Source organism: Muntiacus reevesi, chromosome 3 (assembly GCF_963930625.1).
Source record: "Muntiacus reevesi chromosome 3, mMunRee1.1, whole genome shotgun sequence".
In the NCBI taxonomy this organism is placed as follows: Eukaryota; Metazoa; Chordata; class Mammalia; order Artiodactyla; family Cervidae; genus Muntiacus; species Muntiacus reevesi.
In genome coordinates this window covers 248,550,367-248,575,882 of record NC_089251.1, presented here as the reverse complement: position 1 = coordinate 248,575,882, position 25,516 = coordinate 248,550,367, and positions in this window count along the sequence as shown.

The window sequence follows — 25,516 nt, the reverse complement described above, 5'->3', positions numbered from 1 at the left end:
GCATCATTTTCCTTCAAGGACTTCAGGACAACAATATACTTTTAATTTCCTGTCTTTTCATTTTTGAATCTCCCAGCCCTAGCAATGCCTGGCATTTAACTCAATAAATACTTGTTTGTTGATTGAACTCATTGAATGATAAATCATTTTGAATTTTAGTTTTTTGTCTCCAATTTTATTTTTCTCCCCTATATCCATGATTCCTTTTCCCTCTCTATCTTTAAATTGTTGCCTTCATGTCATATTTTTATGCTTTTCTCTTTCTCAAGAATATATGATAGAAATAGTAATAACTAGAAATGCATAAACCACCAAAGCAATAAGAAGAATGAAAAGATCCCTTAGAGCCCTGAAGGATCAGTCTAAGATTCTAAATGGTGTATGAGGACATTGGTTACAAAGTACTTTCTCTTTCTCATTCTAAAATATAGTAATATAAATAATTATGAATTTCTACAGTGCTATATGGTTCATAAACACTCTAATAAATATTCTCTAATCTGGTGCTTTTAAGAACTGTATAGCTGTATTTATAGATACTGAACTTGGTTGTTGTAAAGATTCTGATATTCTACAGCCTCTTGTTTTATTCTTTAACCTATTTTGTCTGTCATTCCATGATCTCCACTTCAAATAACAAATCACAATTTCATCACTGCTTCTTCAGGTACTACCGGCTTTCATTTCTTGGCCTTGAGGCCTCCATTTCTATAAGCCTCTATAATTGCAATTGTGTGATTGACTTGTATTTCTAGAATACAGAACAAATGACTTAATAGGGAATAGAAATAGAGCTCATCATGGTTTCATGTTATGAATAGATTTCAGAAGGTATGTATGTCAATGTTTCATTACATTTATATATTCACTTAAAATTACACATTTCCCAATACTATCAACCCAACACTACACTAAACTATAGCTTTGCTGTATCCAGAGGTTATATAGTTCAGGGGAAATCCCAGTATTCTTAAACGCTATTTATTCTTATTGCTGCTCTGAGTGACCTTATAAACTCATATACATGAAAAGCATCAACTCCAAAGTCATTTTCTCCAGCAGGGAACCAGAATGGTTCTTGACATGGAATCCAGGGTTCTAGGTTAAGTGGATCAAACCCAGTGTTATCGTTTTTTAAAAATCATTTATACACATATATTTGGGGGGTGCTGGGTCTTCATGGCTGTGCATGGGCTTTCTCTAGTTGCAGAGAGCTGGGGCTACTCTTTGTTGCAGTGCAGGCTTCTCACTGTGGCGGCTTCTGTTGTTACAAAGCAAGGACTCTGAAGCACAGGCTCAGTAGCTATGGCACATGGGCTTAGTTGCCCTGTGGCATGTGGAATCTTCCTGGAACAGGAATCAATCCCGTGTACCCTGCAGTGGCAGACAGCCTCTTAGCCACTGGAACACCAGTAAAGTCCAAACCCAGTGTTATATTTGCAAACCAGTTGCATTAATATTCTCTACTTTCCCATCTAATCCCTCAGTTGAATAAAACTTCATTTACCATTGTGACCTGCACAAATTCTGTAGTTTGATCATTTCTCATTGCCTGTATCTCTATATATCAGGCAACAAATTCTCCTCTCTGAGAATTAAAATTGTCATGTTTGAATGTTGGAAGGGGAAACATTTCTACCATTGAAATGGGGTTAAGATTGCAAGGCAAGTTCATCAAAGGCCTTTCCCTCCTTCCAGGTTCTGTGGTTCACTCAGAACTCTGATCTGGGTGGTTGGGTTAGAGCAGCACAGGTGCCACCATGATGCTCCCAGCTCTTCAGAAGGGTACATCTAGGTGCCACGGGGTCCTTATCTGAGTGCTTTTTAAACAGTGCTAGTTATTTATGTAGATGACTATACTAATATTTCTTGGTTTTGCTTCAGACCTGACAGAATAAGGATTAAGAGAAAGTTTAACTCCTAAATGCTTTCACATGACTCTAAATGCTGCTGCTCCACATCTGTAGATATGTTTATTTGCCCTTCACTGAACTAAGGCCTCATTCCTTCCTTTCAATTATCTAATGCTGAGCTGTCTGTCCTACTCTCTAAAGCTTTTATACAAACTTAATAGATGAAGGGAAGAAGACAGACCTGTCACAGTTGTCCTGGTGCCTCCTTGGCTGCGTGGACAAGTTGTCTGAAGGTCTCTGGCTCAGTCTCCATCTGTGACCATGACCTTGACAAGGGCCATAACTGCTTATTTGCAAAGGAAAATATGCAAAGTTAAAATTCTGTTCTCTGTCCTTGGAAACATGCACTCTAGGGGGAAAAAAAGATGCTAAAATATTTTGATTTCTTTTGTCCCACACCCACAAACTAAAATATGTTGGTTTTAGAAATTCTACTAGATGAGTATCTAACTAATTAGTAGAATAGTCCTTGCATTTGGTCATCAAATTGTCAATTCTGCCTCCTAAATGTCTCTCATTTAGTTGAAGCTTGCATTTTCTCTTACTCAGGCCTTCAATAGATCCATATAACTGCTGTCCTTCACTGCAGTCTCCTATAAAAAGAATGTCTTTTCTAAGCCCAGGTTGCATCACTTCTTTGCTTGGAAACCTTTCATAGATTCTCAGACTGTTAAATTCCAAATTGCTATGAGTGGCAAGCCAGTGTCTCAACAAATGTGGTTGAGCTCCCAATCTGTTCTGGTTTCCTGTCAACACTCGAAACTCTCCCCACACCAAATTGTCCAACATCCTCATCTCTAGGCTGTTGTATATGCTGCCTCCTCTGCCTAGAAAGTCCTCTCTCTCCTTCTCTACCTGGTCATCTCCTTCCTTCGCTGAAGCACATTTTAATGTTTCTGAGGAAGGGGGACTCTTACAGTTGTTGTCAGAAGAAAACTGTTAGCTTCAAGGCAAGTAGTTTTATTGCCTGAGTATATCTGAAATCAGACTTGCTTAGGAAGTATCTGTTTTATCCTGATTATCATCTCAAATAAGTTGTTTGCATTGGTGGCACCACAAGTAGAGGGACTTAGTTTAAAGGTGTATACTTAATTGCCCTGAAAATACCTTCAGAAATATTACATTATGATGCAGCATTGAAAGAAAAAGTTATTGGAAACAAAAGAATGCTTGTCATGTGCTTGGGACCAGAACCAAAGACAATAGAACTTGCTGAATCTAGCAGACTACATTTTAGAATTACCAAAACTAAGAGAGACTAGTGTGACTGATTCACGCATCCTGAGGGATTATCTCTCAAGCATCTGCATTTCAAGCAAAGCTATTTAAGCTAAGGAGAAAATGCCACACATTTAACCAAACAGGAAATGCAGGTGAAAATCTGGTTTTTCCCTAACCCGCAAAAGTTTTATTTTCAGTCTGAGAGATGCTAAAAAGATCAAGATCACAGGTGTCAGCTAAGGAAAGCCACATGTCACTGACTTGCTACATACACGTAGCTGTCAATTACCGAAAGGGATTCAGCAGACTCTATCTCAGTGTGCTGCTGCTGCTAAGTCGCTTCAGTCGTGTCCAACTCTGTGTGACCCCATAGACGGCAGCCCACCAGGCTCCGCCGTCCCTGGGATTCTCCAGGCAAGAACACTGGAGTGGGTTGCCATTTCCTTCTCCAGTGCATGGAAGTGAAAAGTGAAAGTGAAGTCACTCAGTCGTGCCCAACTCTTAGCGACCCCATGGACTGCAGCCTACCAGGCTCCTCCGTCCATGGGATTTTCCAGGCAAGAGCACCGGAGTGGGGTGCCATTGCCTTCTCCATATCTCAGTATGGAGAAAGCTAAATTGTAGACTTAGAGTATGATAACAAGAAAGTACATAAACATATATACTACCAACAGGTTTTATTTTAATGTTTGTGTTTAATCTGTCAGGCGAGTGTATGTTCCTCGGTTCTTGTCTCATCACACCAAAAATTTGGAGTGACAGACATTAAAGCCCCCTCGGCAGGTCACAGCTCTCAGGTCTTGGACAGACCGTGTTACAGCTCTTAGAGAAACCAGTGTTACAGTTCAGTGTTACTGCTCTATTTTATTTAGAAGACAGCAGGAACATCCATCTTCGATGCGTGAGGGCACATCGATCCAAAGACCCAAAGTAAAGAGCGCCCCATCGCACAGGAGAGAGAGAGAAATAGAGAGAGAGAGAGAGAAAGCGCGCATGCACACGAGGTGGGGAGAGAGAGAGAAAGAGAGAGAGAGCCCTTTGGCTCCTCTTTTTAAGTTTTTTCTTCCCCTTGGGCCTGCCCTATGCAAATCGGGCTTGGCCAGGAGGGCTGTTCTACCTGAAGTTCTCATTCCGGTCCTCAGACCTTCCTTTGACCTTCCTCTGTTCTATTTTCATGGGCTTTTCCCTTCCTTATCTTTTAACCACCACCATTGTGGACTACTGTTCCCTATTCTAACTACCTAACAAATCTAATGTTCTTTCTTCTGTCTCCAAAGTTCTTATTTGGCCAATGGTGTACTGTCTAGCTGATAACATCTTCAAGTCAAGGAAATGTAATATTTATGTCCTAGACATTCTTATACATCTCTCTTTTAATTGTTACAGCAGTTCTCTGACCTAGATACTGCATTTTACAGATAAGAAAACTGTGATTCAGGATGTTTAAGTCACCTGCCCAAAAGTATTTAGCTAGGAGAGTCACAAAGTGCTTGAACTTGATTCTAATTTGACAACTCCAATGCCAAGTTCTTGACCATAATGCTATATGTCTTCCCACTCTTTCCTGCACAAAAGTTTCAGTGACTGTTGTACATGTGTTAGCTGTTGTTTTCTGGGTGCTTGTTTGTTGTTGTTGTTCAGTTCCTAAGTCCTGCTGGACTCTGCAACCCCATGGACTGCAGCACTCCAGACTTCCCTGTCCTTCACTATCTCCCAGAGTTTGCTCAAACTCATGTCAGTTGAGTCAGTGATGCCATCCCACCATCCTGTTGCCTGCTTCTCTTACCCTCAATATTTCTCAGCATCAGGGTCTTTTCCAGTGAATTGGCTGTTCCCACCAGATGGCCAAAGTATTGGAGCTTCAGCTTCAGCATCCGTCCTCCCAATGAATATTCAGGGTTGACTTCTTTGGGAGTTGACTGGTTGGATCTCCTTTCAGTCCAAAGGACTCTCAAGAGTCTTCTGCAGCACCACAGTTCTAAGGCATCAATTCTTTGGTGCTCAGTCTTCTTTATGGTCCAACTCGCATATCCGTACATGACTATTAGAAAAACCCTGGCTTTGATTTTATGGAACTTTGTTGGCAAAGTGATATCTCTGCTTTTTAATACACTGTCTTTTAATATACATGGCTTTTCTTCCAAGGAACAAGTATCTTTTAATTTATGGTTATAGTCACCATCCACAGTGATTTTGGAGCCCAAGGAAATAAAATCTGTCACAGATTTGCCATGAAGTGATGGTACTGGATGCCATGATCTTAGTTTTTTGAACGTTGAGTTTTAAGCCAATTTTTCACTCTCCTCTTTCACCTCATCAAGAGGCTTTTTAGTTCCTCTTTGCTTTATGCCATTGGAGTGGTATATCTGCATATCTGAGGTTGTTGATATTTCTCCTGGCAATCTTGATTCCAGGTTGTGAGTCACCCAGCCCCACATTTGCCATGATGTACTCTGTGTATAAATTAAATAAGCAGGGTGACAATATATAGCTTTGATGTACTCCTTTCCCAATTTTGAACCAGTCCATTGTTCCATGTCTGGTTCTAACTGTTGCTTCTTGACTCACAGACAGATTTCTCAGGAGACAGATGAAGATGGGCTGATATTCCCATCTCTTTAAGAATTTTGCACAGTTTGTTGTGATCCACATAGTCAAAGGCTTTAGCATAGTCAATGAAGCAGAAGTAGATATTTTACTGGAATTCCCTTGCTTTTTCTGTGACCCAGCAGGTGTTAATTTGTCCTCTGGTTCCTCTGCCTTTTCTAAATGCAACTTGTACATCTGAAAATTCTCAGTTCATGTACTGCTAAAATCTAGCTTGAAGGATTTTGATCATTATCTTGCTAGAATGTGAAATGAGCACAATTGTACTGTAGTTTGAACATTCTTTGACTTTGCCTTTCTTTGAGATTAGAATGAAAACTGACCTTTCCCATTCCTGTGGCCACTTCTGAGTGTTCCAAATTTGCTGGCATATTGAGTGCAGCACTTTAACAGCATCATCTTTTAGGATTTTCAATAGCTCAGCTGGAATTCCATCACCTCCACTAGGTTTGTTAGTAGTGATGCTTCCTAAGGCCCACTTTACTTCACATTCCAGTATGTTGACCCTAGGTGAGTGACCACACCATCATGATTATCCAGGTTATTAAGACCTTTTTTGTATAGTTCTACTTTGTATTCTTGCCATTTCTTAATCTTTTCTGCTTCTGTTAGGTCCTTGCCATTTGTCCTTTATTGTGCTCATCTTTGCATGAAATGTTCCTTTGGTATCTCAAATTTTCTTGAAGAGATCTCTAGTTTTTCCCATTCTATTGTTTTCCTCTATTTGTTTGCATTGTTCATTTAAGAAGGCTTTCTTATCTCTCCTTGCTATTCTCTAGAACTCAGCATAGTCTCTGGAACTCAGTTGCATATATCTTTCCCTTCTCCTTTGTCCTTTGCTGCTTTTCTCAGCTATTTGTAAAGCCTCCTCTGACAGTCACTTTGCCTTGCATTTATTTTTCTTTGGAATGGTTTTGGTCACTGTCGCCTGTACAATGTTAATAAACATCTGTCCATAGTTCTTCAGGCACTCTGTCTACCAGATCTAGTCCCTTGAATCTATTTGTCACCTCCACTGTATACTCATAAGGGATTTGATTTAGGTCATACCTGAATGCTGCTGCTGCTAAGTCGCTTCAGTCGTGTCCGACACTGTGCGACCCCATAGACGGCAGCCCACCAGGCTCCCCCATCCCTGGGATCCTCCAGGCAAGACTACTGGAGTGGGTTGCCATTTCCTTCTCCAATGCATGAAAGTGAAAAGTGAAAGTGAAGTCACTCAGTCATGTCCGACTCCTAGCGACCCCATGGACTGCTGCCTACCAGGCTCCTCTGTCCATGGGATTCGCCAGGCAAGAGTACTGGTGTGGGTTGCCATTGCCTTCTCCCATACTTGAATGGCCTAGTGGTATTCCCTACTTTCTTCAATTTAAGTCTCAATTTTGCAATAAGAAGCTGATGATCTGAGCCAGAGTCAACTCCAGGTCTTATTTTTGCTAACTGCATGGAGCTTCTCCATCTTCAGCTGCAAAGAATATAATCAGTCTGATTTTGGTGTTAACCGTCTGGTGATATCCATCTCTACAGTTGTCTCCTGTGTTGTTGGAAGAGGGTGTTTACTATGACCAGTGTGTTCTCTTGGCAAAACTCTGTTAGCCTTTGCCCTGCTTCATTTTCTACTCCAAGGCCAAATTTGCCTGTTATACCAGGTATCTCTTGACTTCCTACTTTTGCATTCCAATCCCCTATGCTGAAAAGGACATCTTTGTTTGGTGTCAGTTCTAGAAGGTATGGTAAGTCTTCATAGACCCAGTCAACTTCAGCTTCTTTGGCATTAATCTAAAGTGTGAAAGTGTTAGTTGCTCAGTGGTGTTCAACTCTTTGTGACTCCATGGACTCCATCAGGCTCCTCTGTCCACGGGATTCTCCAGGCAAAAATACTGGAGTGGGTTGCCATTTCCTTCTTCAGGGGATCTTCCTAGTCCAGGGATCAAACCCAGATCGCCCACATTGCAGGCAGATTCTTTACCATTTGAGCTACCCGGGGAAGCCCTTAGCATTCATTAATGGTTGGGGCATAGATTGGAATCACTGTGATGGTGAATGGTTTGCTTGGAATCAAACTGAGATCATGCTGTTGTTTTCAAGATTGCACTGAAGTACTGCATTTTGGACTCTTTTGTTGACTATGAGGGCTACTCCATTTCTTCTGAGAGATTCTTGTCCACACAAGTAGATATAATGGTCATCTGAATTAAATTCACCCATTCCTGTCCATTTTAGTTCACTGATTCTCAGTCCCTTTGCCAGATCCTCAGGTTGGAAAGTTTGATGTGGGGCCTCGAACTATCTGTACTACTGGCTTAATGATCAGTAGAATGGGTGACCCTACGAGCACATAGGTGTCATTAACTGAATGAGTTCCTATGGCAATGTCAGCTTCAGAAGAAGGATGCAATCATCCAGTCTCATTCTCCCCGTGCCTTAAGGTCCCCAAATAGATTGACTCCTTACATGCAGGAAACCATGGCTTGTGCCTCTTGTCTCACTTGCACATAGCTGGGCACATAGTAAGTAATCAAAATATTGTTGCTGTTGTTTAGTTGCTAAATCATGTCTGACTCTTTGTGACCCCAGGGACTGCAGCATGCCAGGTTCCCCTGTCCTTCCCTGTTCCCCAGAGTTTGCTCAAATTCATAATCAATATGTACTAATTAATAAATTGTGTGTGCATGCATGCTAAGTTGCTTCAGTCATGTCCAACTCTTTGCAACCCTATGGACTGTAGCCCACCTGGCTAACAGGCTCCTCCATCCATGGGGATTCTCCAGGCAAGAACACTGGAGTGGGTAGCTATGCCCTCCTCCAGAGGATCTTCCCAACACAGGGACCAAACCCACATCTCTTACATCTCCTGCATTGGCAGGTGGGTTCTTTCCCACTAGAGCCACCAATTGATCTTATCCTAAAGAAACAGCATTATAATTTATTTCCGGAAAACAAAAATAAAAACAAAGAAATCTGGACTTGTTTACCTACTCTGCTCTGTTCAGTGTATTTTTGGTTTGGAATCAATAGTGAAGAGTTTATCTTTGGGTCTGTATAAAACTTGTTTTATTTATTCTGGCACTCATTTTTTCTCTCAACAATGAAAGTCATCATATAAACTCAATAAATTACAATATTCCTATTTTACCTCTGGTACATTTGTGACACCCACTGATCTCCTAGGGCTTAGCAGTAGGTACTAGGAACTCCAAGAAGAATAGTCTTGCATCCCTTGCCATGAACTGCCCATCTCCCTAGCTGGTGAGTGCTCCTTCCCCAGTCAACTCCCAAAGAAGCCTGGTAGGCATTGTCATTAATCCCTGGAGGCTCTCAAAATCCATTCATGAAAGGCAGAAAGTGGCCAAAGTGTAGTCACTCAGTCATGTCTCACTATTTGCAACCCCATGAGCTGTAGCCCGCCAGCCTCCTCTGTCCATGGAATTCTCCAGGCAAGACTACTGGAGTGGATTGCCATTCCCTTCTACAGAGGATCTTCTCAACCCAGGGATCAAACGTGGGTCTCTCACATTGCAGGCAGATTCTTTACCATCAGAGACACCAGGGAAGCCCAGGAAGTGGCATAGACAGACAAAATCAATTTAACAGACTGAACTTTTAAAGTGGAACTGTTTTGAACTGAATTCCAAACTTCAACAAAATACGAACATAACTTTGGTTTGTTGTCACATTCTAAAGCACAAATATGACAGTTTTGGTCTTTATCTCTGTGAGTCTTCCTTCTTGGATTGAAACTGGCAAAAATTATCCATGAAATTTCTTGTCTGTTTGAGTGTTAGAAAGAATGAATGCAGTAAACATAACCCACTTTTGCAAAGAGCTCTGACCTTTATTGACTTCTGAAATTGAAAACTACTTAATATCCCAAAATCTTTGCTTTTCTATTGATAGCATTTATATTTCATAGTAGGTGTTATAATAAAGCATTCCTTTAGAAATCACTCGAATCCACCTCCCATGAAAACCTGAAAAGACCTAGAACATGTTCTAAAATAATATTTCAAAATTTGATTTGTCTAAATTTTTAACACCTAGATTTAACCTCATAAGCTCTCATTTTGAGCTTTAACGACTATTTGGAATTTATGGAAAACAGCTCTAAGTTAATGAAAGAGAATATATACTATTAAAAATCTATATGCCGATTAGATTTATAGAGCATAATTCAATAATTTTTTATAAAGCAATAAAAACACTTGCCAACTCTCATGAAAAACAACCATATGTTTTGGTTTTAATAATGAAAATGTTTTATAAATAAGCTCCAATTATGGTACGTATTATTTAAAAAACATTGACTCTTTTCCTCTTCCATGTGTATTTTTTCTCTATTTTTGAGGCAACTTTATATGTAAATTTATAGTATTTCCAGATGTATTCATTTGTTTTTATACCACAAAAGAAACATTGAACTTTTTCTTTTAGTTTCCAGTATGTCCTAAAAGAACATTTGTCAAATTAGATGACTAATGTTTCGATTATGAAAATATTTTATCTTTATAAGAACTACTTTTTTCCATGGATTGCAAGCAAGTTAAATCATAAGTATAGATTCTTCTATCAAATTTAAGAACAGATTCATTCCATGAACTAACATGCCCACTTAGATTATATAAAAATAAAATGTTTAATGTCTTTAATATATCCCTATATCACTTATGTGTAGGTATAAAATACTGTCTGATTCTTTTTGGAAAGTAGTTTGGCAATATGTATTAAGAGCCTTAAAAAGTTCTTATCCTTTGACCCAGAGTCTACCATAATCGCCAAGGCTTACCACAATTTCTATATAACAATATTTATTACAGTGCTATTTACAGTAGTGACAAATTGGAAATATGATCAATGTCCAACAGTTGGTCTGGCTAAGTGATTTATGGTCAATGCATTTGATGGAAACTATATAACTATTAAATTTTAAGGTTTTAAAGAATATTTAATGATATGGAGAAATGCTTATGATAAAATATAAAGTTAAAAAAGGCAAAGCTACATATGTTAGTTTTTAATAGTTTTTCCAAAATTAGAATTATAGTCTACATATTGCAAATGTACAAACACACAGAATGGAAAAAAACACTCACAAAAATATTAATTTTTATTTTCTTTGAGTGGTAGGATAGTGAGTGATTTAAACTTTTCTCTGTATTTTTTATATTTTCTACAACAAATGTCTATTTTTATAATCAGAAAGAAATGTTATTATTGAAAATATTACAAAAAGTATAACAAAAAGGTGCTAAATAAATAATATTGAAGAAAATGATTTATTGATATAATAAGTTGTTTATATATAAGTGAAAAAGCATCTCAAGCATTTTGCATAAGATTGCATGTGATTGTATAATGATTGCATAAGTATTAATAATATGTATTCTAATATACTGTAGCCTATGTACATTGTAAATTATACATTAAAAGGAAAATAGTAAGAGGATGAGATTTAAAATGCAAATAGAAATTATTATAAAGCTCATAAAACTATATAGATTTAACTATTCATCCTGTTTGCTCCCCAGAGGAAATCATGATCTGGAAGATATAATATTGCCTTTATAATTTTATCATTTTACTTTGCAACATATATATTTACCCATAACAGAATAGAAGTATCTAGTGAATTTAAAAATTATTAATAGTTTCAATGTGTATATATACTGTATATATCCATGCAAATTGCTTTTTTCAATTAACTCTATGTTTTTGAGATGTATCTGTGGAGGTACATGTAGATCTAATTCATTTGCTTTAACCATTATATAATATATAAATTCCATTTTATGATTTTACAACAATTTCTCTTTTTTTAGCTATTTTTTCTTTAAATTTTTATACTATTTTAAAAGTTTCTTTCCATTTACAGTTATTACAAAATATTGGATATATTCCCCTGTAGTATAATGCATCCTTGATCCTATCTTACATGCAATAGTTTGTCTGTCCCACCCCCTGCCCCTATATTGCCCTTCCTCCCTCCCTACTGGTAACCTCTAGTTTGTTCTCTATATCTGTGAGTCTGCTTTTTGTTACATTCACTAGTTTGTTGTTATGTTTAGATTCCATACGTAAATGTTATCATACAGCATTTGCCTGTCTCTGTCTGATTTTCTTCACTTAGCTGAATGCCCTCCAAATCCATCCATTGCTACAAGTGGAAAATTTTTCATTCTGTTTTGTGGCTGAGTAGTATTTCATTGTTTATATATACCATATCTTCTTTATCCATTCATCTGTGGATGGACACTTAGGTTGCTTCCATATCTTGGCTATTGTAATTAATGCTGCTATGAACATTGGGGTGCATGTATCTTTTGGAATTAGTGTTTTTGTTTCTTTCAGATATATACCCAGGAGTGGAATTTCCAGTCATCTGATAGTTCTATTTTTAGTTTTTAGAGGAACCTCCATACTGATTTCCACAGTGGCTGCACCAGTTTACATTCCCACCAACAGTGTAGTTGTGAACATTCATATAACAATTTGTTTTTCTGTTTCATACTTGACAAACATTTACATTGTTTCTGATTCTTTGTCATGTCAATACTGCATTGAATAGTCTTACATGTGACTCCTTATACACATCAACAAAAGTTTCTTTACTGTATACACTAGACTTGGAATTGCTGTGTTATGGAGTATACTCAACTTTAACCACATTGGATGTTGCCAAATTCTATCCAAAGGGACTGGACAATTTATACTCCCATGAATAAATAAATGTGCCTATACACACATGCACACACACACACACAGCATCTACTCTTTTATCAGTTATATGTATTGCAAATATCTTCTAGTCTGCAGTTTCTCAGTTTAACTTCAGTTAACCTACTTGATCAATCTCTTCCTATGGTTTGTGTGTTTTATTTAAATCTTTCTCTATCCCATTTTATATAGATATTTTCCATATTTAATACTAAAAGTTTAAATGTTTTCCTGTTCTCTTCTGAAATGCATTTTTATATATGATATGAGATAAGAAATCTACATTTGTACTTCTTTATCCATTTGTGCAAACATCATTTAAAAAATGGTGATGTCACTGAAGATCTCATGCTATCTCTAGAACTGCTCAATGCCCATATGTCTATTTTGGGACTCTGTGGTCACTTTCATTGGTCTACTTGTCTTGCAACCAAGAGCCCAGTGTCTTCATTACTGTAACTTTACAAGAAGCTTTGATACCTTCTAGGATGAATTCTCACTTCCTGTTTTCTTCAAATGTACCTTGACGATTTTTTATTCTTTATCTTTCATGCAAACTTTAGGATCAGCTTGTCCCCTTCCACCCACTCTCTTTCCCCAACCTGCGGTTTACCCACTGGAAACGAGTCCACTAGTACGCCGTTCCTCCAAAGCTTTCCTGAAATCTGACTACTCGGTTGCAAGTTCAGCCAGTGAAATCTTAGAGAGATGCCAATCTTATTTTACTCAAACTTTTCTTTATTAAAATGTCTTCTTGAAACCATGGCTAGTCGTTAGTCAAAATCCATTTAACCTGCCTTCACTTACCAAGGTTGTTTTAATTGTCAGTACAAGAGTTGCATGCCCTCCAAATGGCACAGAGCCTAAACAAAAAGATGCTTGCCCGAGTTGTTTTCCAGGAACTTTGAGTCAGCTGTGCCCAGTTCCCGCTGAGTTGATTAAGACTGGATAAGACCATGGACCCTGCAACTGGGCATGCACAAGTGTCCACTCAGTAACCTTTTGACATCAGAGGGGTGAAAACTCCACCCTCATCCCATGCTAAGCACATGCAGAGGCCGATAGCTCAGTTACACCTGTGCAGAGTGATGACTGCTGCACCTTTATCCAATCACCTTTCCCTGCACTCCCACGCCCCCCATGCCCCAGACTGCCCTGCTTCTTTATAGTCATCCTGTAAAACCCCAGCCCCTTGCCCTCAGGGACACAGCTCTGAGGCTTGTTCTGTCTCCACTCTTTGCGGCAGCCTCTGGTGTCTCAGCATTTTGACTTACTGAGCAACAAGCAAACCAAACCTGGTTCAGTGCCTAAAGCTAAGTTTCTCTGCTGAGTTTACGATTAACTTCTCTTTCCAAAACTTTATTCTCTTTCTAGTATCATGTCTCTTCCTCTCAAGATTAAGAAGAATTTTAGAGGAGTGAGGGGTGGGGAGGGGATAGGGTTCAAAAACAAGCAGGGCTCTGTGGGGTGCCCCTGGGTAGTAGAAAAACCTTCCTGTGATTCCAGTCCCTTGTTTGCAGGAAAACAGGTTTCTGGCTCCTTGACTGTCCTTGGGTTCCAAAGGGCAGATTCAAACATTCCTAATTAGGGAAGTGAGGGAATGTAGAAATAAAGGAAATATAGTCAAGAAACAAGAGTGCAGGGATAAAGCAGAGTCCTAGTTCCTGAAAATTGCCAAGGAGTAATGTCTGGACCAAAAATACTATGCAAGGGAATAACAAGCTCCAAGAGGAAGGCAGTTTGATTGCCAGTTTCAGTAAAATAGGACACTTATAACTGACTCACATTGTTGTAACTCAGAAACCAACACAACATTATAAAGCAATTATTTTCCAATTAAAAATAAATTTTAAAAACTTAAAATGTTCTCTAGGTTTTCTGGGTGAACAAACTTATGCCTGTAGAGCCTTTAGCTACAAGGCACCAAGGTTGTAGTCCAGGATGGCACTTGTAGGAGCTTCAGTCTTTCTGACATTTCATTAGCCTTGCTGTTTACTTTGGGGGCATATATCTCTTGGACTATTGCTAACAGGATACTCGTTCCATGTGTCCCCTAATCTCTTGAACGTGGCGGGATACCTCTGGACACTGAAGCCCATGGTGGGAGGAACCCAGTCAACTAAAAGATTAAGGAGAAATAAGAGGGAAACCAGGGTTGTAACGGAGGAACGGGAACGGTGCTTGACAAGCTGTAGGCCTCTCTAACAGGCACTCCCTCTTAAAGTGATTCTGGGACTCCTGGTTTTTTCTTGGGTAGGGCCCTGGAGGAAGAGCTGGCCCAGCTCAAGGCCAGGGCCCAGGGCACCTTAGCTGAGGCGTCTTGTGGCTGGGCTTCGCAGCTGCAAGAAAAATGGGTCCTATCCGACCGGTGCTGGGCAAGTTTGAGCGCCTGTTAATCTTTCCAGGCAAGGGGGCCAAGACTAGGCGAGTCGGATGGGGGCCGGGCAGAGAGGGCGACAAGCCAGAATGGACTCCTGTGTATGAAGCTGCATAAGTCCTGTTGTTTACTCACTTCAGAGCACGGGCAGGATGCTTCTCTGCCAACATTAGCACCGAACACTTGAGCACAAATAAAAGCTGGGTTTATGGAAGGTGTTCAAATAAGTGCTAAAATGGATCCCTAGAAATCCAACTATCCAGGCCCAGGTGGAAGCTTGTCTGGGAAATGGGGTCTGCATGCCAGGGACTCCTGGATTATCAAAAAATATCCAAACACTCCTATTTAACATTTAAATAAGTAAGAGGACCAATAAAGACTTCTCTTGCTTAAAAGTACTAGCATTTTACAACTGTAAAAGGCTCCACCATAGTCTATATGAAGCCCCGATTGCACATGAAACGTCCAGTTAAGCTTGGGGTTTGGCCCACACTGTAATCTCACTACAGTACAGGCCACATATTATGGAATTCGGCTTTCAGAATTTCAGACTAATTAGAGAGGCACCCAGTAGCACTATTCGGGTTCTGTCAGCATTTCCACTATAAAACCCCCTTTTCTGGGGTTTATAACTTGGCCAATAAAAGATAGCCCCAGGCTGGAATGTGCCATGCAAAAAGGTTCAGCACAGGAACGAGATTTTTTATTTTTGTTTTAAACTAAATTTCATTAAAAATCAGTTCTTGTAAGAAGAGAGCAATAAAAATATGCCGCTTTCATTATTTCTGATGTTTTGAGCTCCTTTGTTTAAAAATAAAAAGGAAAAAAAAATAAATGCACTTTCCAGGCTTCAAGTAAGTCCAGGGTTTTGTGTATTTTAATGAAAATATTTGAGTTATTGAGACTTAGGAAAAACAATTGCTTGCCACACACCAGTTTTCTTTCAGTGTGGGTCTAGGATTTAGTGTGGTTCAAATCGATTTGGAAATAGTGTACAGTGCTTTCAATCATAGGGGCATTAATAATGGTTTTTCATGATTAGCGTATGTTAACCATCATATTGTGGAATAAAATCCTAAACATTGGCAGGGCCTATTGAGGGGGAAGCTTTTCAACAATACCAGTGTTTTCAAATTGTCCATTAATGCTTACAAACGGCCATTTCATTTTCTACATCTTTGCAAGAGGAAATAGGAAATGCACAAACTCCATATACTTAACTACAGCACACCCTATATACAAATAAAATTAAATATCTCCTTGAGTTTTAATTGTTTTAACCTTTCTAATTATAGTGTTGTCTCATTTGTAGGCATTTTATCTTAAAAGGTTAAAAGAGCATGAATAGTTGAGTTTAGCCAAAAAACAAAAGAAAGTAAAACTACAGGGAAATCAATAGGTCTAGAGCAGCAGCTCTTTGTGCCTGTTTTAGGTGCTTTATATATGCGTTTTCTATAAAATTTCACAGCAATCCCATGAAAATAAGGCTCCAGGAGGTTTACCCAGAGTCACAAAGTTAAATGGCAAAGCAGATATTCAAATGCAGTGTGTCAGACCTCAAATCCTACCCTGCTTGCTGTAATTTATGGTGCAGTCAACTCTTTCCCCTCCCTCACTCATTGGATACAGAAAGTTTGCTTCATACTTTTCTCAGTTTCTACCCACAATAACTCTCAAATTAGCCTGGCTTGTTGTTGGAAGAACTATCTAATCCTAAAAAAATGGTGAGAATGAAGCTTAATATCCAAAACATTCAATTCCCAGTATGCCCAAATCTCATGGCAACCCTAACAGTATGACGTATCAGAAAGGTTCTACCAGAGAAATGCAAGGGGCCCATTCCAAGAGAACTGTCTAGACAGATTTACACAATAGAGAATTAAATGCAAGTTTCTGGATCCTCTTCAGAAGAGGTTCATCCCCAAAACCACATGAGTGTTTTTACAGAGAGCAGAAACAGGTCTCAGTTTACTGAGGTGCGTTGCACCTGCACTGTCTGTTTAACCTCAGAGGCTCTGCCCTGAGATTAATTTTATCCTTCTTTACAATCTGCCACTAAGCTATGTGTATCTATTAAACAATCTGTATTTGCTTCTTTGGAGACCAATGTACTATGAGAACTCCTTCTGTCTGTTCCTACTGCATATACTGGGAAGAATGGGAAGGCACGGGGCAGCCAGTAAACTGGCACTAAGTGCTTCTCTGGCTGGGAAGAGACTGTGGGTCAGGACCAAGAGACCCAAGAGGCTCCTCTCTTGCCACTAACCTTTTCCATTTCAACATATACCATTCTTCTATCCCGGCCACAGTCCTCACCACAGGGATGCTATTTGTGCCATCCACACGTAAATGAAAGAAGAGGCACCTCCATTAGCAACATCATTGCGTCTGTCTATTTAAATTAAAGCCTTAAGGGAAAAACCACATGCTTTTAATGGCCTTTAATTGGTTAAAGAGAACAGTAAGTTCCCTCCCAGAAGCTTGGGAACAGAGCTCCTTTCCTTCCGGATTTGTTTCTTGGTTAACCAGTCTAGGGAGCAAAAGAGTTGTAAAATATTTGTTAGGCTGCAAAGCTTAACAAAGAAATGTTAAACAACACTGATGATGGTATCGATTTATTTCTCTTGGTTCCTGCTTGCTCTCTGCTGCTGACTCAGATGGACTGTCCTTGGCTTGTGGTGTTTGGGTGCATAAAGTCCAGGAGCAAGTGACTCCCACTGATCACAGGCTGCAGAATCACTTCTACCTGAATACTCTCTGGCAGGGTCTACCTGCATTTCCTGCCTCATTGGTTACTCAGACTTGCTGAGAGGCTTTATACGTGCATGCACACACGTCTGTTGATCAGGAAAACCCAACTTACCAAACCTCAGACCTAGAGGACAAAAAACATCTAGTGATTTATCTGTGTTAAAAAGGTTCTCTGTCTAGTAAAAAGAATCACAGCAGGATTTCTTTACATGTGTGTTTCAAATGATACCACTGTCTAGCCACCGCTTCAACAACATATCTATAATGTAAAACAAGGAAATGAAGTCTAAATATAAATGTTACATCTCTTTAATTGATTACAGTTTTTCTGAAACATATTCTATCTTATGTTCTTGAGGGAGAAAAATATAAAGTTTAGGAGCTGAATTTCTTTAACGTTCTTGAAAATTACCTGCAGTATCTAATAGAGCTTTTTATACAATGAGACTTCAGGAAGAGTGACAAGGCTTGCAGCTTGTGGCTCAGTGTCCGTTAGGGTCATAAATTACTTGAGTAACACTGATTATTTTTTGCTGCCAGTGCTCATGACTTGTGTTTGATTTTTTTATTTTTAATGTATTCCTTTGCATATTTTTAGAGTTTCCAACAGTGGGCATAGGATCAATGGCAGAGACCTTCCTTGTCTTGTTGTTCATTGTTTCTTCTATACCTGGCTTAGTGAGGAATACTCAGTAGACAATAAATATCTGTTAACTGAATAATTGAAAGGGTCTGCCTTTACTGAAGCGAAGTTAATATTTTTATGTATATTCTGTGGCAGTGCTTTGAAACTCTTTTCCCCGAAAAAACAATGAGTCACAGAGAACTGACTGGGAATTCTTAAAAAATAAATGAGTTTATAAGGAAATGTTAATTCCTGCCTACTGCATAGCTATCAGATCTTATATTGTTTGCATTTCAGGAAGAAGACCCTTGTAAAAGAGCTCTCCAGCTTCAGAAAGTTTTTAAAAAGCATAGTTAGATCAAGTTAACACTGAGTGCTAATTTACCTTATTCTGAATGATTAAATTTTATCATAAATTAAGTGCCAACCAAAGAACAATTTTATACAAACAAGTTAAGAGGAAGTTAAATCCTATTGCCCCCTATTTTGATTCCCACTATTTTGATTTGTACCCTGTATCAGTTTTCAGCACTGCTACCCCATACCTGTGACTCCTAGAAAACTAACTTCCACTGCTTTCGCCCCCACTCACTCTCTTTCCCCACAATTTTGAAACTTCCAGTCAAGAACACAGGATAAACTATATAAAGTAAGATGGACCCCCAGGCTGCCCTATGGAGTGCAAGCTCCTAGTTAGAGGAGAAAAATAAATGTCATTAGACTCCAAAGCATGTGGTCTAGTATCTAACAGAAGTCCTTTATGTTTTCAGATCACTCTTTTCATCCACAAAGTCGCTGGGCCACAGTCTATATTAACCACTTTCTTCTGTAGCTGTCAGTCTTTACTTCTCTCTCTTATGTAAATAAGTAATTAAACAATGGAAAATATCTGGAATTTTGCTTGAGAGCAGAGATAACATAGGAATACTAAATAGTTTTTAGAAGACTTTTTTAATGTCCCAGTTTTTTCTTTTTTTCTCCTTCCTCCCAGATCCTGCAAATGATTTTGTAGCTCCACTTTGCTGCTGTCTCTGCCCTAAGCTCTCCATTCCTGGCATCAGAGACAATTACAACCCACATTCACTACAATAAAAGTGAACAAGGAAGAGGCTTTACTACGTCATCCCAGCCATACATATGTAGTGAAAGGGAGAGAGACCATAATATTTGTCCTAGCAACACAGAAGCACACCCTCCTTTTAGCATACATATTTACCCAATATCTTCTGTAAGTCTCGTGAGCTTCAATTGCTCATTTATTCTTCAACCTTGGAAAAAGAGATGAGGAGATAAGGGAGGGGGAGGGACAGACAGACCTATAGATGACAGATCTGTAGACAATGTTGTTAGCATGCCAGATCTTATTACAGAACCGTGGGAGGTCATGTACGCACATCCCGACTCCATGGGGACCACCACATTTAAAACAAGATGAAAAAAATGTGATGTGGGGAGGGTGGAAACCCTCCTGGGCAGCCTTCAAAGGGAGAGACAGGTTGTGACTGGATTAACATTTATTGACTGTTTAAGCCTGCTTTTTTGCTTCAGGACAGAGATACACGAGTTTAATTGCAGAGGCTGTTCTGCCAACTGATCACCAGAGTGGCAACCAAAGCTTAACTAATCGGTCCTTCATTAGTGAAAAGTCTCTATTACGAAACAAGTTAAGCATGCTCTGATCCTAACCTACAGGTCCAATGGCATTACGGCAAAGTTTAAGCTGTTAGAACACTGAAAAACTTATTAAGGGTTAGCGCTGAAATAGCACTTTGCTATTGATTTTACAATACACAGGTATTATGATTTATGGAGTGCTGGTGTCACTCTAACAAGCTGAAGGACACACAATATCATCTCCAGCATCATTAAAATTCAGAAGCCTCTAGAACTAACTCATCAACCACTGTGCATTGTCACAGTCTATGGAGCTGGGCTCCAGTTTCAGAATGTCCTAAGCTTTGGGACAGTTGTTTCTCTCTGCAGAGTTGTCTCATGTCTGCAATCGGAGATATAGGGCTACCCCCTCCAAATGCATTCCGTGCCTTCCGTTAATGATCAGCACCTGTTTTCACAATGAGTTGTCAAAGCATTTTGTTATTTAATCTTGCCTTTTAACATCCAGAAGTATTTTGTACACATCTATGGCACACCTGCTTAGGAAAGAAAAACACCAGGGCAGTATATAATTCAAGCAAGCAGGGCTCTAACTACACCATGCCCCCAAAGTTACTGCCTTTGTTGTTTAAAATAGATAATCTGGCAACCTTAGCTGTGATAATCAATAGTCAATGAGTACCAATTATGTTCAAGTAATAGTAATAAGAGCTAATCATTATTGAGCATTTACTATATCCCAGAATTATTCTCAGCTCTTTCATTTATATTAGTACATTTAATCCTCAAAAAATCTTTTGAGATAGCAGCCACTTTTTATGTTGATCTTACTGAAAAAAATATAGAGGCCCAGAGAAGTTAAGTAACTCTGCTCAGAGAAGTTAAGTACTTAGCTACCAAGTAGAAGAGCCACAGTTCAACAAGGCAGCCTGACACCCAGCCTTTATCCTGGGCCAGTTTCTACGTCTAATAATCATTTCTATTAGCAAAATAGCATTCTTTCAACTAATTTCAACAGCCGTAATCCTGTAATTTGAGGATGTTTCAAGTTAAATCAGGTGAAGACCTAAAACTGATCACCAGTTTTCTCAAAAGTCTTCCTTCAGCATGCTACTGGGACACCCTTCATTTCTCTTTCATCTGAATTACATACTCAGTGAGTATAAGTTTCCTTCAGAGGACCTATTTTCCGTGTCTCTAAAAATTTCTAATACTTTCATTTGCTTACATCTTTCTGTTTTGTGTAGAATGATAACCTAATTCTTATTTTACACCATTTTCCAATTCCACCTTCATCCCAAGCTAAATACTATATTAAATTTTATAAGAGCATCTGTGATATTTACAATCAATGTTTGGCTTAAACGAATTGAATTACAAACATAACTTGGCTTGATCCACGTTTCTCCATATTGGTGTTTACCAGAGAATGGAAATTGTAAGTGCTATGCTGCCTTAAGTTAAAGGATCTTAAGTTAACGCAACTTCTTTCAAAGCTCTCTCACCTTTTAAGAGACCCCAAAGCATGACCCTCAGAGTTATAGCTGTATTATTGATTCATGCACAACTTCATACCCCATCTTTTCCTGTCCAATGTGCATAGTGAATCATTTTCTAAATTTCATTTGAGGTTTCTTTTCCCATGTACATTACATATATTGTATTCCAATAAAGAGTTGTCTCAATTATCACTAGCCATTTTTATAACTTGAAAGGTTATTAGATTTCAAATTGTTACTTTATCTCATCATCTTGGTGCCATTCCATTATCTAAGTTCCCAAGAATTTCAGAGAGATTGCACTTCAGTAGCTGGCACCTAAGGAATACCATCTGCCTAGCTAATATCAAGTTAGAAGAATCTTCATTTTGGTTTTTATTCACCCAGGTAGGTTTCCTCTGTTCTGAAATGTAACCTGTCAATTCCAAGAAGTCTCAGTGGTTCTGATTGTCTTCTGACATACCAGTCCTTTAACTCAAGGTGCCTTTCTGTCCACTCTCATCCTATAAAAATCAGAATTCACTATTAGTAATTGGGCCCAGTTGTCATCTCTGCTGGGAAGGCTTCCATGGTTCCTCAAATTAAAATTAATCACTCAGTCCTCTCATTTGCTTCCTTATGTTAGCCACTTAATTTTAACTGAATCAAAAGAAGAATCACTGAAAGGAAGCTATATATGAAATCAGTTTTGCCCAAGTATGGTTTTGCTGCATTTGTTCAGTTGACCCCAGGGAACTTAGAATCTGCTGTAATATTCATTTCTAATATCCTAGTCTCATTTTTCGGATCTTACAGTATTGTTTTCTAAACTTAAGTTCTTTGGCCTTCATTTAGTCAAGTTGTTCCTGGTAGTGTTTATCTTTCTCACATTAACAATGAGATAGTTTTCTGTGTCCTTAGAGGTATTTGCTTTAAAATATGCAAATCTTCTGAACTTCATTGTCTCTTGGGATAATGCCTTACTGGGTCTTCAGTCTTATTTTGATCCCCAGGATCCTTAAGAGCTGGTACGGACCTCAGCTATAAGCTGATACATCTTATTTTATAGAAAATGATCTATTAATTTAAGTTGAATAGAAATTATTTTATAGAAAATTAATTTTAAGAAATTAATCTGGAGAAGACTAAAGAGACTAACTCCTAACTAATTAATCCAGCTAGTTAGGGTGACATAAATGGATTACAACCAGTACTCTGTTCCCAAACCTGAAAAGAAGCAGATTGACTATAGTTAAATGTGGAAAAGTGAAATAGGTGGTGCTGTGACATGGGTTTTTATTAAGTCAGCCTTACATAGCTATGTACTTCCTTCTAGTGGGGTTGTTTTTGACAATCCCCTCAGCTTCCTTGACCTGGTTTTCTTTCCATTCCATCACAACCTTGAATTCTGAATTCAATTCACCTTCACCAAAGCTGTCTTTATCTCTTATAATTTCACCTATCTTCCCTTGTCTGGAAGAAAAAGCCAAGACATCTCTTACTGTTTACTCCATTTCTGTACTCACTTGTCATTCCATGAATAGCCTTCAAGTCTTTGTACATGTAATTATCTTCTCTCCTGCACTGGCCACCACAGTCCCAAACTTCATCCACAACTTATCTCAAAGGCCAACTCATTTTTTAACCACACACAACCCCCTCTCTCAGAATTAATCATTTAATCCTCTTTTCTCTCTCACTGTCTTATTTTGCCTCAATCCTAGCTCCTCAGTCTGTTTTTCTATTAGGATTTCTTTTTTATTTATCATTTACTAGACTGCACTCCCTAAAGGGAAAGATTTTCCTTTAGACACTGAGTGACTTCACAATGCACAACCTAAACAAATGTTTGTTAAATGAACGAATGAGGAAAGCATTTTGAATATCTGTTGCCTTCTACACAAATAGATCTAATCCCAAAACTGCAGAAATATCTTAATTTGTTGGTAAGGGAGTTTTAAAAACTAAAATTTCAGAGAATGTATGGCACAAGTGAATTCCATGATGCATAAAAAGAAAACATGTTATGACACGCTTTACAAATCATGAACCTATATTGCTACTGCTAAATATGACCTAAATTTTAACATTATAGTAAATCATAATTGACCTTTCTGAATTTTCTTACTTTAATTATCAATAATAAAGGAGCAGAAAGACAAGTTAAACACTGACAATCTCCTAAAATATGAATAACTTTATAAAACGTTATTAGGAACTAATTTCAGGGTTGAGATTTAGACAGTCACCTCATTCCCAAGACATTCAAATGAGAAAAGAGAAATTCACTCTTTCTTTTGGATGTTTCATCTAAACAAAGACACATACTTAGATATTTGGAAATACCAGCGGGGCTGCCTGGCTACTCTTTCCTCCAGTTGAGGAGCAGTCAGATTGTGTCTGCACTGTTAGGTTGAAGGTGTTCTCACACCACACCTAGACATGTCTTTGCTTCTCCTCATTACTTGTGACGTCATCCTTCACTCCTTGAATAAATCAGTATCATCCCGAGCCCATATAAATCTGTTCTGCCCCCGTGCCTCTGTCTGCATGTACAGCGTACTGTAAATAATCATAATGGAGCGGTTATAAAAACAGTTCTGTGGTACACTGGAGACCCCTATTGGTGAGACGCAGGCAGTGACTGCCTAGCCCCACAAACCACAACAGAACTGAGCGAGCTTCTATGCAGCTCCTTTGGGTTCCAGTAGAGCTGAAAGCAATGCCATGGACAGATTTGCATACTGATTAATCCATTTGTGAAAACAAATGTGTGTGTTTACTGAACTTTGCGTTTGTATGAAGACATCATGAAATAAGAAGGCAGCACAAATGACTAGAAAAACACTGTGTGACCTCCTGCAATTTTCTGGTGATTCATTTTTAGTAGATAATAGACAACAGGGATAAATGCAGCTTCGCTGTTATATAAGTATGTATTGATCAAATATGGCAGAGCATCCACAAAGTCCCAACCTCTCTGAGAGTTAGGTAGTAACTTATACACTTCATATGCCCAACTTTAGAAACAGTATTGTATCGTCTGTAAGTATTGCTGTGATAAGGATTTAAGAAATAACTAGGCTTTAGCAGAGCCCTTAAAAGATACATTGCTTAATTTAAAAGGTACCAGTTTAGAACCTCTGAATGCTTAAAGTAAAATTTGTATTTCAAATCATAAAGGGCAAATTAATTTCTAATGAAAAATGATTACCTCTCAACCATCTAGACTAATTTTTCAATGTGTAATTGAAATTGGTTTGACAGCTTAAAATAGGCAACAGCTAGAGTTTCCACAAATACAGAATTTCTCCTATAATGTAAAAGGTGTTGTATGATGCCAAATGCACCATAAATCTTCATTCATTTGGGATGGAGTATTGTCTGAGAATGTTAGCTCATGAATGGGTTGGTGTTTTTCCTCTTTATTTTTACATCTACATTTAAAATTTTTAGAGAATAATGATAACATGAGTATGATAGCTATTTATTTCAAATACCTGCTTTAAAAAGATTAAAAACTCATATGCCATTCACGCTGCTCTGAAAAAGCAAAATCTGTCATTTATCAGGTAAAAAATGCCTTTGTGCTGAGGCTTGAAATATCCCTTAACTGACATGTTAACATAATACATTTTGTTAAACAAAAATACTGGGGGGGGAAAACTTCCAAAAAATTTACAGACACATTCAGTTCTTGATTCATCTTTGTTATTGGTTTTGTTAACATTTTCATACTTGTTTTCTTCCCCATGATTTTTATTTATAAGCTAAATTGCTATTTCTCCTGCCTTTCCCTTCCTCTTCTCCTCCTGCCCAAAACATACACACACACACACACACACACACACACACACACACACACACACACACACACACACAGCTTTCTCTTGAGAACACAATACTTTTCTTGCCTTTGGCTGAAGCTCCAAGCATGGGAGAGAGCTTGGATTTGGAGCATAAAAATCCAGTACCTGTGAGTTCGATATAAAATGCAAATTCCTTTTCTCACACTGTGATCATTGATGATCACTTATTTCTTTGCCACGTGTACCAACCTGTCCCACATGCATGTGCAATTTAACTGGAAGGAAATATTTTAACTCCGCTACATGGAACCGCTATTGCAACAGTTCGGCACAGTCTATTGACAAGCTCGGACTCAATCCTGAAAGGTGAAGCTGGAGGGGGGGTGCTGGGGAAGAGAGCTCTCCTTCAG